The sequence below is a fragment of the Cuculus canorus genome, chromosome 2 (genome assembly GCF_017976375.1).
Source record: "Cuculus canorus isolate bCucCan1 chromosome 2, bCucCan1.pri, whole genome shotgun sequence".
Lineage (NCBI taxonomy): Eukaryota > Metazoa > Chordata > Aves > Cuculiformes > Cuculidae > Cuculus > Cuculus canorus.
The window spans coordinates 140,145,899-140,158,326 of NC_071402.1; positions in this window are offsets into that span (position 1 = coordinate 140,145,899).

Genomic DNA, 12,428 nt, shown 5'->3' on the forward strand with positions numbered 1-12,428 from the left:
AACTTTTTATCTCAATCTGAAAAGATAATTTATAAATATGATTATTTACAGAGAGTCTCACAAGAAGAAATATAAAATCTCTCACTGAAGAGGTCACACAAATAGTTTTGATTTATTTTACCATGGACTGGTTAAGCAAGGTTCATATATGTGTTATTTTAAATTAAATTAATTTAATCTTGAATTACTTTCTGAAACAAATGAATCACATGCTATATACATACACCTACACACAGCTGCCATGAGGAAAGACAAGCAACATATGTACTTTTCTGGACCTCTGCACCTTCAGAGACCTGTCTGTGATTTTGGCTGGACTTTTTTTCCTGTGCCACTGGGCTGTTTATTTCAACTTTCAATCTTTTGACCTTTTTCAGCCTTTCAGTCTACATTGCTGCATTTTTATTCTCTTCTTTCCTTTCCTCTTTCCCCAGTCATTCAACCCTTCACTTATTCTCTCTTCTACATGAAAGGGAAATGGATTTTTTAACAAATACACCTAGTTAGGTTATACTTGTCCTCTATACTGTGTCTAAATTATATATTGGATTGCAAATTCCTCAAGGTTTTCTTAGTCCTGTAGCACTAATATCTCCATTATCTTGAATAATGGCACCTGATATTCAAGAGCTTCAATTAATTATATATATTACTAAAGCCAGTGGGAACTGCAGCCCTGGGAACCTCAAGAAATTCCAGAAACACTACGAATTTCTTATTTAAAGGCCACAATTTGGATTGAAAGTCCTAACTTCAGGCACCTTGGTTTCAATGTTTTAAATAATCACTTATATTTTGCTTTATCCTTGTCCCATTGCATTTTCTCATACAAGAGACTTGCATCATTAAACCAAATCACTTTCAGTGGCTTCAGTTCAAAAACATGTTGTAGGAAGTGTACCTAAACCATACCATCACAGACATTATTGTTGTTTTTCTATGTTACCCTATGCTACCTTGAGACACTGAGTGCAATGAGTGCTGTACGCTGCCTGATGTTTGAGAAGTTATACCTCTGAGAAGGAATGCAAGTCACTTATTGGAGGGGAAGAGTTCATTCCAGACAAAAATAATCTTCCGTCTGACACACCACAAAGTAAAGTAACAGTATAACAATAAAAATACAAGTTGTCACACATTTGTTTCAATTTGAATTTGCAATATGAGTAATACACTAACTTTCCTTTTCAAGTGACATGGCTCTGGAGCTCATCTATCATTTTGATTTCTACCAGTTACCTTAGCATTTTGCTCTGCCCCAGAGATTGGGAACAGCTGTCTATAAGCCAGCACTGCCTAGTTAGCAAGATTAGATATATTTTTTATCTCTTCTAGTCAAAGAATGCCACCTTCAATAACGTTCAAAAACTTTGAGTGTCATTGAAAGACCATTGGTACCATTAACAGCATGGCATCTAGTAAAACATGGGAAAAAGCAAAGAACCTGGAGAATGGTGCAAAAAAAGCAGTTCTGGACGTGCTGGCAAAGTAATGGGCTAAGAAGCGCTGCCAATGATGACATTTTTACATAGTTATTTTACAAAGCTGAATGCATGCTTGGTGTTCAGGTACCGTAATTGTTGACCATAGGCCTTTTGTTTGTCCAATGGTAAGAATATAATGGAGTGAAGAATTTGCAGCTCTGAGTAGTTTTTACAGGCATGTTAATAATTTATCAATGGTGTAATAAACTAGTATCATCTTTAGAAGCACTAAAGATGTAAGGGGTTATATTTTGTTTGTGTGATCATTTTTTCACTGGGTACATCCAAACCCTCCATAAGTTTTTCTTCAGGAAGAAAAAAAAAGAAAGTACCCTGTCTGAAGATTCTGAAACTGAAGAAAAAAAGAAACTGAAGAGAAAAAGAAACTGAAGAAAAACGTACCCTGTCTGAAATGGTATACCTATCAGATTCTTCTCTCCTGAATAAAAAGGTCTTTGTTCACGTGGATGAAAATGACAAGGATCTCTGCATTGTATAGTTTACTCATTTGGACTATCAGAATGTCCCAATTCACTTTCTTTTGAGGGCCCATGCACATATATATATATATATATATGTATATGTGACGTTGCTGTTGGAAAGCATCAGGTGACATTGCAGAGAAATGTGGTCAGCAAAATTAAAGAATAGCTGGTTGCTTGGTCACTGTTGGGAGACAGATGGTTTGCAGAGTCAGGAATGAGGACAGACTGTTTTAGTTTTGGCTTTAATCTTTTCAAATGACTTAATCTACATGAAAGTATGCCCCAATGGTCAGCAGTATTCCAGAGATCTACAATATATACTATACTATGTACTACTAAGCATTTCTTTAATGAATGTTTAATTAGTAAATTCAAATTCCTCAAAAAAAAATTTGAGAAAAGAGAAGAAATAGTCTGCTTACTTAAGAGAAATTATTTTCCTTTGAATCTTTTTTCTCTACTTGGCTTTAAGTTTCATGACATGTTCTGATCTTAACTGTACGTGAATAGGGAGCGTATATTGGTACATCTATTTTATATTATGGATTTATTAACTACAGAACTGCAATGAACCACAAAAATACATCACATTTCCATTTCCATTTTGTTTAAATGGAAAATATGTTATGTAGAACCCAAGAACAGACTTACAAGAGGAGCCCGTATATCAGAAGATATTTTGTCCTTCTTTGACATGCACGTGACCCATTTAAAATACTGGCAGCACTATAAATCACACAGACAGCCTTTTCTATTTGACAAAGAAGTATTGCTATTCTAGTAAAGCTGCACTTTTTTTGGTGATGGCACTTGCTACATTATGCAGCAGTCAACAGATCTCTGTATCAAAATAGATCATTGTGTAAACAGAAAGCAAACGTGAAAGTTTTCAATTGCAAAACCACTTCAGCTGCAGTACAGACACAACAGTTGCTTTCAATAGCTAAGGGAAAAAACAGATTAATAGACATACCAGTCAAATTGCTGTAACTTCCAGCCCAACAGAACAAGGGCAAACTGCCCAAAGGAAATGCCCAAAATATTTGATCTGAGCTCTTACGAAGGACAGTGTATTATTGCACACTGGGAACTTTTAACCTTAACAATCATGACTAAATTTAAAAAGGAGGATAAAAACCCTCTCCTACTGCTAAAGACACCTTGTCCAGTAGCAAAATTTAGGCAGAGACACTTTATATATGCATATACTTATGCATATTTTTAACAGCTCCCTATGAAAATATTTCCTTTAGCAATGTCCTCAGAATCTAAATTGTAAAAGAGTTGATTTTAACGTTTGTACATGCATAATATAGAACTACCTTCCATTCTTGTTTATATTTGTACATTTCATATAGTACACTGAAACATTTTACAAAATATGTATTTTCTGTTATATTTAGGGGTGTGCATTAAATGTAATTTTAAGGTATAGTCTAATGAAAAGAAATACTCAGTTTAATATTTACTTGAAGCTATTTTCTGTTAATCTTTATCTTATGACAAAATTTTCTATATAATTTTTCAATAGAAAGTAACACTGCATATTGTTGCTGTTAAACACTAATGGCAGCCCTTAAAAATTACAGAAATAGATCCTGAAGTTATGTGCAATGTTGTGATTTAACCCTAGCCAGCAACTAAGCATCATGCAGCTGCTTGCGCACTCGCTTCACCGTCACCACTACCCACAATGGGATGGGGAGAAGAATGGGAAAAAAGTAAAACTCGTGGTCTGAGAAGAAAACTTTGATGGGACAACAAAGGAAGATTAGAAAAAATATTAAAGAAAAAATATACAAAACAAGTGATGCACAATGCAAATGCTTACTACCTGCTGACCAATACCCAGGCCTTCCCCAGCAGCAATTGCTCCCAGCCAATTCCTCACATTTTACATACTCAGCATGACAATATAGGGTATGGAATATCACTTTGGACAATTTGGGCCAGCTGTCCTGGTGATGCTCCCTCCAAGCTTCTTCAGCACTTTCAACTACTAAGAAAGCATGAGAAGCTGAAAAATACTTGAATTAATATAAGCACTGCTTAGCAACAACTAAAACATCAGTGTGTTATCAATGTTATTCTCATACTAAATTCAAAACACAGTCCTATACCAGCTGCTAGGAAGAAAATTAACACTACCCAGCTGAAACCAAGACAAATCTGTAATTACACATTCATTGATCCAGTTTGTAGTGTACTTTTGCACGTTTGTATTTGATCAAAAAAGAATAGGTATACCAGTTCTGAGGCTAACACAAAGAGACCAATTAATTGCCTTACCAAGCCTTCCCTCAATCACATTCCAACAAAGTGTATAGATGGTGCTTAATTTTAAATGTATCTGTAATTCAAGGGTATTCCCATCAAAATCAAGGTTGTACAAATGGTTTAAGACAAGCATGGCCATAGTGGTTTTTTGTGTGATTACAGTCATCATGTGCTGTCAAAAATGCTATTTAGCAAATCCACAATATCTTACTTCATGATGACTTGGTATGGATTATAATGGATATCCTTAGGTGGGACTAATTTTTTATCAAAAGATGTTACATGAGTGCCAAAATATTAATGTGCATTCCCAGAAACACAAAATTCGGAACCGTTCTTATATGAAACTAGCTTTTTCTAAGTAGCAATAGATAAATATTGGCTAGCCTATGTAAATCCCCTAAAAGTTGGAGTGCTTATCTACTTCTCTTTAATATCCATAAAATAGTGGTAAGCACAAGTTTTTAGTTATGAAGCAAAAGATGTAACTACAGTAAATGACACACAGTTCTGCTCAAAGGGAAGATTAAGTGACATTTTTAAGCACACATTCAACTTTTAAGCATCTGCTGAAAGTACTTGCTTAAGCTTTACTGGAATACACCTTCAAATTTCATTGCTTCGATTTATTCCTTAACTGCCTTAAACACTAAATTTCTGAGCAAGTAAAGCAGCAGTTCTGAAATGTTTTAAGACTGAGTAGTTTTTTCCCTTTTCCCTAATAGTTCCCTCACCTTCATACATCTCACAGCCCTCAACCTCCTCACTTCAGCCAGCGGCCCCCTATCACTTGGTAAGCACCCTGTCTGCACATTGCCTCTGGAAGTCAGCACGGACTACCAGAGTTATGTCCTAGTGTGCTTTGTGCAACCTAACAACACAAATGCTGCTTTCCAGCTTCTCTAAAGGACTCACTTTGCACCCTCACTCTCCTCAGAAATGCCCTTCCATCTCTTGGCCTTTTGCACAGAGATCTCTTCCCTTAGCACAGCCTCAGTGCTGCATCCATTGAACTCAAGTCTCTGCTCCCGCAGAAGGAAATATTGTCGTGCTCATGCTGGGCTGCTATTCAGCCTGCACCCAGTGTGGAGAGAAAACAAAGAAAGGAAAATGACAGCAGGTCCCAAACAGCTACAGTCACAAGATGTTCCAAGGTCATCTCCCACTCTACTCACTAAAAGCAAACGTCACACTGTTTAACCAGCAAAGAACATAAATGTCCAGCTATCAAAGAAGCTTAATCTTCTTCAGGTTTGAAAACAATACTACGTATCTGCTAAACCTTTCAGTTTCAAAGATGGAAACTAGAATTAACAATTACTGGACTCGAACATACAGATGTTGTCCCTGAGTAAACATACTTTGATCCCTGCCCTCTGCTATAGGCTTTCAGTCAGGGAGTTCTGTGAAAGAAATCAGATATGCCATGTTCACTTTTAAACATGCCACAACTATCTAAAGAACTCACATGGCCTTTATCACCAGACTATCCAAATGCTTCTTCATCCGTATTAGATCGTCCATTCCTAATGCAACTGTCTACTAGGCAGTCAGTAGCTGAGGTTCAGCTTAAATGTGGGACCAGAGACAGAGTCCAAGGTCTGGATCTCCTTCTCCCCTTCAGATGCAAGGGTTTAGATGTATGCAGTGCAGCATAAGGATTCAGATGACTTTATGCAAGCAAGTAAACTCCAAATACTCTGCCTTAGACCTGTGACAACTTTAGTGTCCTGCCTAATTCACAAAGTCTCCCTGCACCAGTCTGGTGAGCAGAGCATGCTGATCATCTTCCATGCTGTACATCTTCTATGCTGTACAAGGGTCAAACATGCACCAATACTTATGTTTACAAATATGAGCAGGACAATTACCTGGTTGTTAGTGTGCTTATCTCAGAATCAGTGAGATATGGATTCCTAGATTCTGTTATTCTCCTGATGAGAAGCAGTGAAAGGGAAAATAATACAGCAGTCAAACCTGTAGCTACTTTTTCAGAAAAGTATACAAGCGAGGGCAAGCTACACACGTTCTCCACAAATTTTCTGGCAAACACACATTTTTAAAGTGAATGTGAGATTCACTGCCAGAGAATCAGAAGCAAGAGATTCCTGCACAGGAGCCTTGATTTCTCGTTATTATCCTTCATGTATTTTCAGTACTGATCCCTTGAAATAAAATGCACCTCCTTTCAGAGCTGGTACCAGACTCCAGGACACGGTCCCCATCACAGATTAGAAGGGAATGAGCTTGTTATCCAAAATCAGCTCTAAGAAGGGGGTTTCATTCTATGAACTTAAATTTTACTCTTAGGTTTTCCAGAAAAGCACGTGGCCAAGTGCTGGATGGCACTGGGAAGGGAGATATCCTTTTCTACTCAGGACTTCTCAGCAGCTGGCTTAATTGCATCTCCTGAGTGTGCTGCCTGGTGGGCAGCATCTTCCTCTGTATCTAGCTTACTTTGTTTACTTTACAAGGAAATTTGGTTGTTGACCTTCCTCAGCACAGTGCCTCATTCATTGCATACCCTGCTCCACTGGGACACTCTTCATGAGCCTGCACCAAAGGCTTACGTTTGCCCTAGCCTGCATAAGCAGTACACTACAGGTAAGGGATCAGGGCACCCCATCTTGCCGGCTAGTGAATAAAAAGATTTTTCTCTCACTTTTAAGCAGTCTTGGGTCCTGATAGAGCTGACCATGCACTAGGGGCTGTACGTGCTATATGGTGAAGCAGTGACCACAGTGCTTTGCTCTGGCTCCTTTGAGCCCAGTGCTTGACGAAGACCACAAACCAGTAAAAAACCACTTCTGCTTGGTTCTCACAGTTTATCAAACTGCAGTCTTCAGTAAAAATCATCAATTTACAGATACAGCTGAACAAATATTTAGCTTAATAATAATAACTGACAAAGAATGGGTATTTTTCCATGAAAGCTATGATACTTAAAGGTGTCTGTAAGAATAAAGACCAAGTAGCCTGTGCACAAATGCTGCCATCCATCTGGAAATGGGAATCATGGAATCATAGAATGGTTTGGATTGGAGTCAACCTTAAAGGTCATCTAGTTCAAAACCCTCTTCCATGGGCAGACACCTTCCACTAGATCAGGTTGCTCAAAGCCTCATCCAGCCTGGCCTTGAACACCTCCAAGGGATGGGGCATCCGTGGCTTGCCTGGGCAACCCATTCCAGTGATTCATTACCCTCACAGTAAAAGAAATCTTCCTAATATCTAGTCTAAATCTATCTTCTTTCAGCTTAAAAACATTACCCCTCATCCTATCACTACACTCCCTGATAAACAGTCCCTCCCCATCTTTCCTGTAGACCTCCGTTTAAGCATTGGAAGGATGTTATAAGGTCTCCCTGGAGCTTTCTTTTCTCCAGGCTAAAAGAGCCCAACTCTCTCAGCTTATCCTCGTATGAGAGTCGCTCCAGCCCTCTGATTATCTTCATGGTCTTCCTCTGGCCTCACTCTTACAGATTCATGTCCTTTCTATGCTGAGGTCCCATGAACTTGTACACCTTCACGTTCCTTAGTTTGTCTTGCAGGTTCCTTAGAAGATCTCCTACAGTGGGTCATTTGTTATCCCAGTCTCTGCCTTTGCCTTCTGTCCTTTGGGCAGTGTGGCTTGAGCCTTTGCTGGTGAAGGCCAAGGTAAAAAAGTCAATAAGTACATAAATCTCCTCCATATTCTGTGGAACCAGGTCTCCAGCTTCCTTCTGGAGAGGGCCTACATTCTCCATAGTATTCCTTCACCCCAGATGTACCTATTGAAGTTTTTCTTATTGCCCTTGACATCCTTGCTCAGTTTTAATTCTATCAGGGTTTTAACTTTCCTAATCTGATCCACGGCAGCATGGACAATTACTCTGTATTCCTGGCAGGCTATTTGCCTTTGCTTCCATCCTCTGCAGGCTTCCTTTTTGTACATAAGTTTGTCCAGGAGTTTCTTCTTCATCCACACAGACCTCCTGGCGTTATTGACTGACTTCCTCTTTGCTGGGACACATTGCTTCTGAGCTTGGATGAGATGATCCTTGAATACTAATCAGCTTTCTTGGGCCCCTCTTTCCTCCAGAGCTTTATCCCATGGTACTTTACCAAGCAGATCTCTGAAGAGGTCAAAGTCTGCTTTCCTGAAGTCTAGCATAGCAAGCTTGCTCCACACCTTCCTTGCTGCCCTAAGGATCTTGAACTCCACCATTTCCTGGTCACTGCAGCCAAGGTTTCCCTTGAGTGTCATATTCTCCACCACCCCTCCTTGTTGGTGAGAACAAGGTCCAGCATAGCATTGGCTCTTCTATCACTTGGAGAAGGAAGTCATGATCAAAGCAGTCCAGGAACTTTCTGGATTGCTTGTGCTCTCTTGTGTTTTCCCTCCAACAGACACTGGGGTGGCTGAAGTCCCCTGTGTGGACCAGGGCTTGTGAATACAAGGCTGTACCTATCTGCCTATGGAAGGCCTCATCCATTTGCTCTTCCTCGTCAGGTGGCCTGTAGCAGACTCCCACTAAAATCCAGACAACACAACTTATACTTGCCGATGCCTTTCCCATCAGCACAGAACGGGTGTGCAGAGCGCCTTGCAATGCAGGGTTAATTCAACCTACTGTATAAAATCCACAAATTTTCTGAAGTGCTTATTTGTGTCTGCAGAGATTAAAGATCTCTATCCACAGAGCAGACAGATTATATTTGGTATCTGGATATATATTTTAAAAATGCAATTTGAGATACTGTGCTAGCAATATTTCTAACAGAAGATTTTATGAAGTGTTGAAAAGGTACCTTTATTTACCTTCAGTCCTGAGCACCCAGACATTCTATTATGTTTTTATTCTTGTGCTGTACATTATATAATAAAGAGGAAGGAGGGGATTGGAACTTAATTACATATTACTGTATAAGGAACAACGTTTGGCACAGGTTTTCTGCTATATATTTTCCCCAGAATAGTACATTTTGGATCCTTATTAAAACAAAGATATGTTTCTACATATCCAGCATAAAGATGATTTGTCTCATTCACAAGCATTTTCTTCTTGTTCTCTTTCTAAACACACATAAAAACTCAAACACATAAACAGAAATTTGCACATGCTTTATACATTTTAAAATGCAATTACTTTCCTGACAACATTTAAAATACAGAATCAATTCAGAACCAAGATCTGAGGAAACAGCTTTGTTTTTATAACCAGAGCAATCAATCAAAAAGTAGAATGAGACCTTTTAGCATTGATGTTTCTAAGCAATGGTCAAAAAAACATTGATAGTTGAGATTTTCTTCAACAAATACCTTTACCACACCATTGTCCCTGAAAGGTAAACACATTTCTTTGTGAGCTGCAAATATAAGACGGTTACATCTGATTTCAAGAAACGGCTACTGAGACCAGTAATAATGCAGATCAATCACATGATGTCACTTTAAGATCTCTGTTCCTACTATCTTAATAATTTCAGCCATAAGCAGGGTTTTAAGCAGATTATGATAGAACGAATGGGTAACTTTCAGCCAGCTCTTATCTGACAATTATAAACTTCTTCCCCCAGTCACACTGGCTGGAACGACCAAAGACCCTGATGAAGAACACACATTTCACTCCTCAGCAGCCATCTGGGAAGAGTTAATAACACCTCAGTCTGCTTTCCTCCCCCTTCTTCCTCCTTACTCCCCCACCAAGCAGCTAATGAGGGGCAGCTGCTATAAAAGACTGCAAATCAGTTTGTGCAAATCCGATAGAAGAAAACACTGCAGGTGCCTCCAGAGTGGCTGTAGCAGCCTGGCGGGGAGAGGAGCCTTGGCCACGGCAGGAGGCATCAGCAGGCTAACACAGGCTGCAGACTGCAAAAGGCTGAATTTGGGTCTCGGTTTCTATGCCCAAGGGAAATAACAGCTCCAAGATTAAAGGACTGATAATGCAGGACTAATCCAACCTCAATTTTGTTACTCAGAGGTGTGTAATGCATGTTATATGTAGGAGTAGTGTGGGACAGACACCATGGAGCATGCCTAGGTGTTGGCTGTTGGCACCCTATCCTGAGATTAAAAAGAAAAGTATCATTAGATTGAAATTGGTTAGAAGAAGAAATCGTTCAGTTTGGTTTTTTCCCTCTTTTTCATCTCAGAAGTCTCTCTCCACATTCTTCTTTTCCAAAAGAAAGTGAATTCTGTACTGTCACGCTGCACCAGTTCCCAGGGCTAGGCTACATTCTGCTGTCAGTCGTGGCAATGAAACCATTACGGAATGACGGCCCTAGTGAGGCATCACCTGAATTAAGAAGAGCAGAATTTTGTCTTCTGTGTCTGTGGTGAAATTTGTTTTTACTTGAATAGCTTTTATGGCGGGGTTTACATTTTTTTGCTGATGTGTAGTGAAACACTTTTACTGCGGTTGGTTTAATTTTTAAAGCTTTAAAAAAATCAATTTGTTTCTTTGTACTCAGTATATTGGAGTTGAAAACCGTAATGTGCTATTACTTCAGGGTCACTGCTTAACTTCTGTTGACCCTCTTGTCCATGAATATTTCCTGGAGTTTATTACTGCAGTCTATTTCCTGGATTTCTAAGCATAAACTTACATTTCTTGTTCTTAAGTAATGACTATCAGAGTCTTTAAGAACAATGATTGATTTTAGGACAAAAACGATTTACCACATCCAGGCACACAAAATCCATGAGACACTTCTCATGAATATCCATGTTCTTCACTTTGTACTGTGAAGATTTTGAGACAGATGTAAGAGATGTGGATGCTTCAGAGACAGAAATGCACAATGGGGAAAGAAAACACAGTGCATAAAGTTAACATAAAAGTTAATATATATACAAATATATAAAAAAGTTAATATATTAACAAATATTATTCTGTCCGTTCGGGCAATTGAATTAAAAACCTGCTATTGCTCATGCTTCTTCAGCCAAGAGGAGGAAGACAAGGATGGTGCTGAAATCATTGTTAATCAAATACTTTGATTGACAAGTTACTAGAAATATTAAACATTTCAGTACAGGGAAGCCTTTAAGAGCGACTTAAAGTATTGCAAGTGGATTAGAGAGTAGCTCTGATGGCAAACCAGGATTCCTGTTGTAACTGTCCAGGAAATGGTAGGCCAGTGGAGTTGCTTCCTTAAACACAGCTATCAGCAGAGCTGAGGACACCACATTAACCTGTTTCTCTCTGTTGTTAAAGGGCAGTATCTAGATTTTTTGACAGGTATACCTATAATTATCACAAGACAACTAAGTAATAAGATTTCTGTCTTAATATGTGCATCTCTACATTCATCTAATTATTTTGTTATGCCATGTTAAAAACATCTAACTTTCTCCCCACAAATAAGAAGCTGTTTTTTGTAAAGACTTCTAATACCTCTCTCCTACTGAATTTTTTTTTTTCACTGTGATACATATAACAGATGACATGCCAGAGTTTCCTTCACTGTTGATATCCAGTCTGGATGCTCCGTAACAGTGTTTCTTATAAGCCTAATATCTCTGTGTTTTACAGGTTATAGTAATATAATGATGCTACATTAGTCACACCACCGATTCTCACTCCATGTATCAAAGCAACCTTTAGATAACTTCCAGATGAGACATGACAGTGGATAATCCATTATCCTCTTTGCTGGTCCTTTTGTCCTCCAAACAAAGAGTTTGATTCAAATTATTAAGCTGATTCCAGGATGTAGCAGTTAGGACTAGCATTTTGAAAATGTTTTTTCCATGCTTGAATGGAATGAATGAGCCTCTTCTACTTGCTCTAGGGAGAGAGAGCAATGTATGGAGAGTGAGATGAATAACTGACCTTATTTAGTAGTGGAAAACTGCTGTAGGGAGAGATAATATTATGGGAACAGTTAAAAAAACCCAAAGCAGGGAAGCTGAATGCTACTTGAGGAAGGTGGGGGAAATGTTTTAATAATCCCGCTCTTTGTGTGAACATCAAAGGAGGAAAAAGCTCAGCAAAATATCAAGAAATTCTCAGCACGTGACCTGCAGCTTGACAGACACCAGGTCACGCAGGTTCTGAGGTGTGGGAATAGCACCATCTATTGCACAGCTGCCCTTACCAACATGATGTCAGGCATAGCCTCCCCGTGTGGACCTCACAACTGCTTTGTGCGGTAAGGACAAACTATTTTCTTAACTTAGGAGAGGGGAATCAGCTTT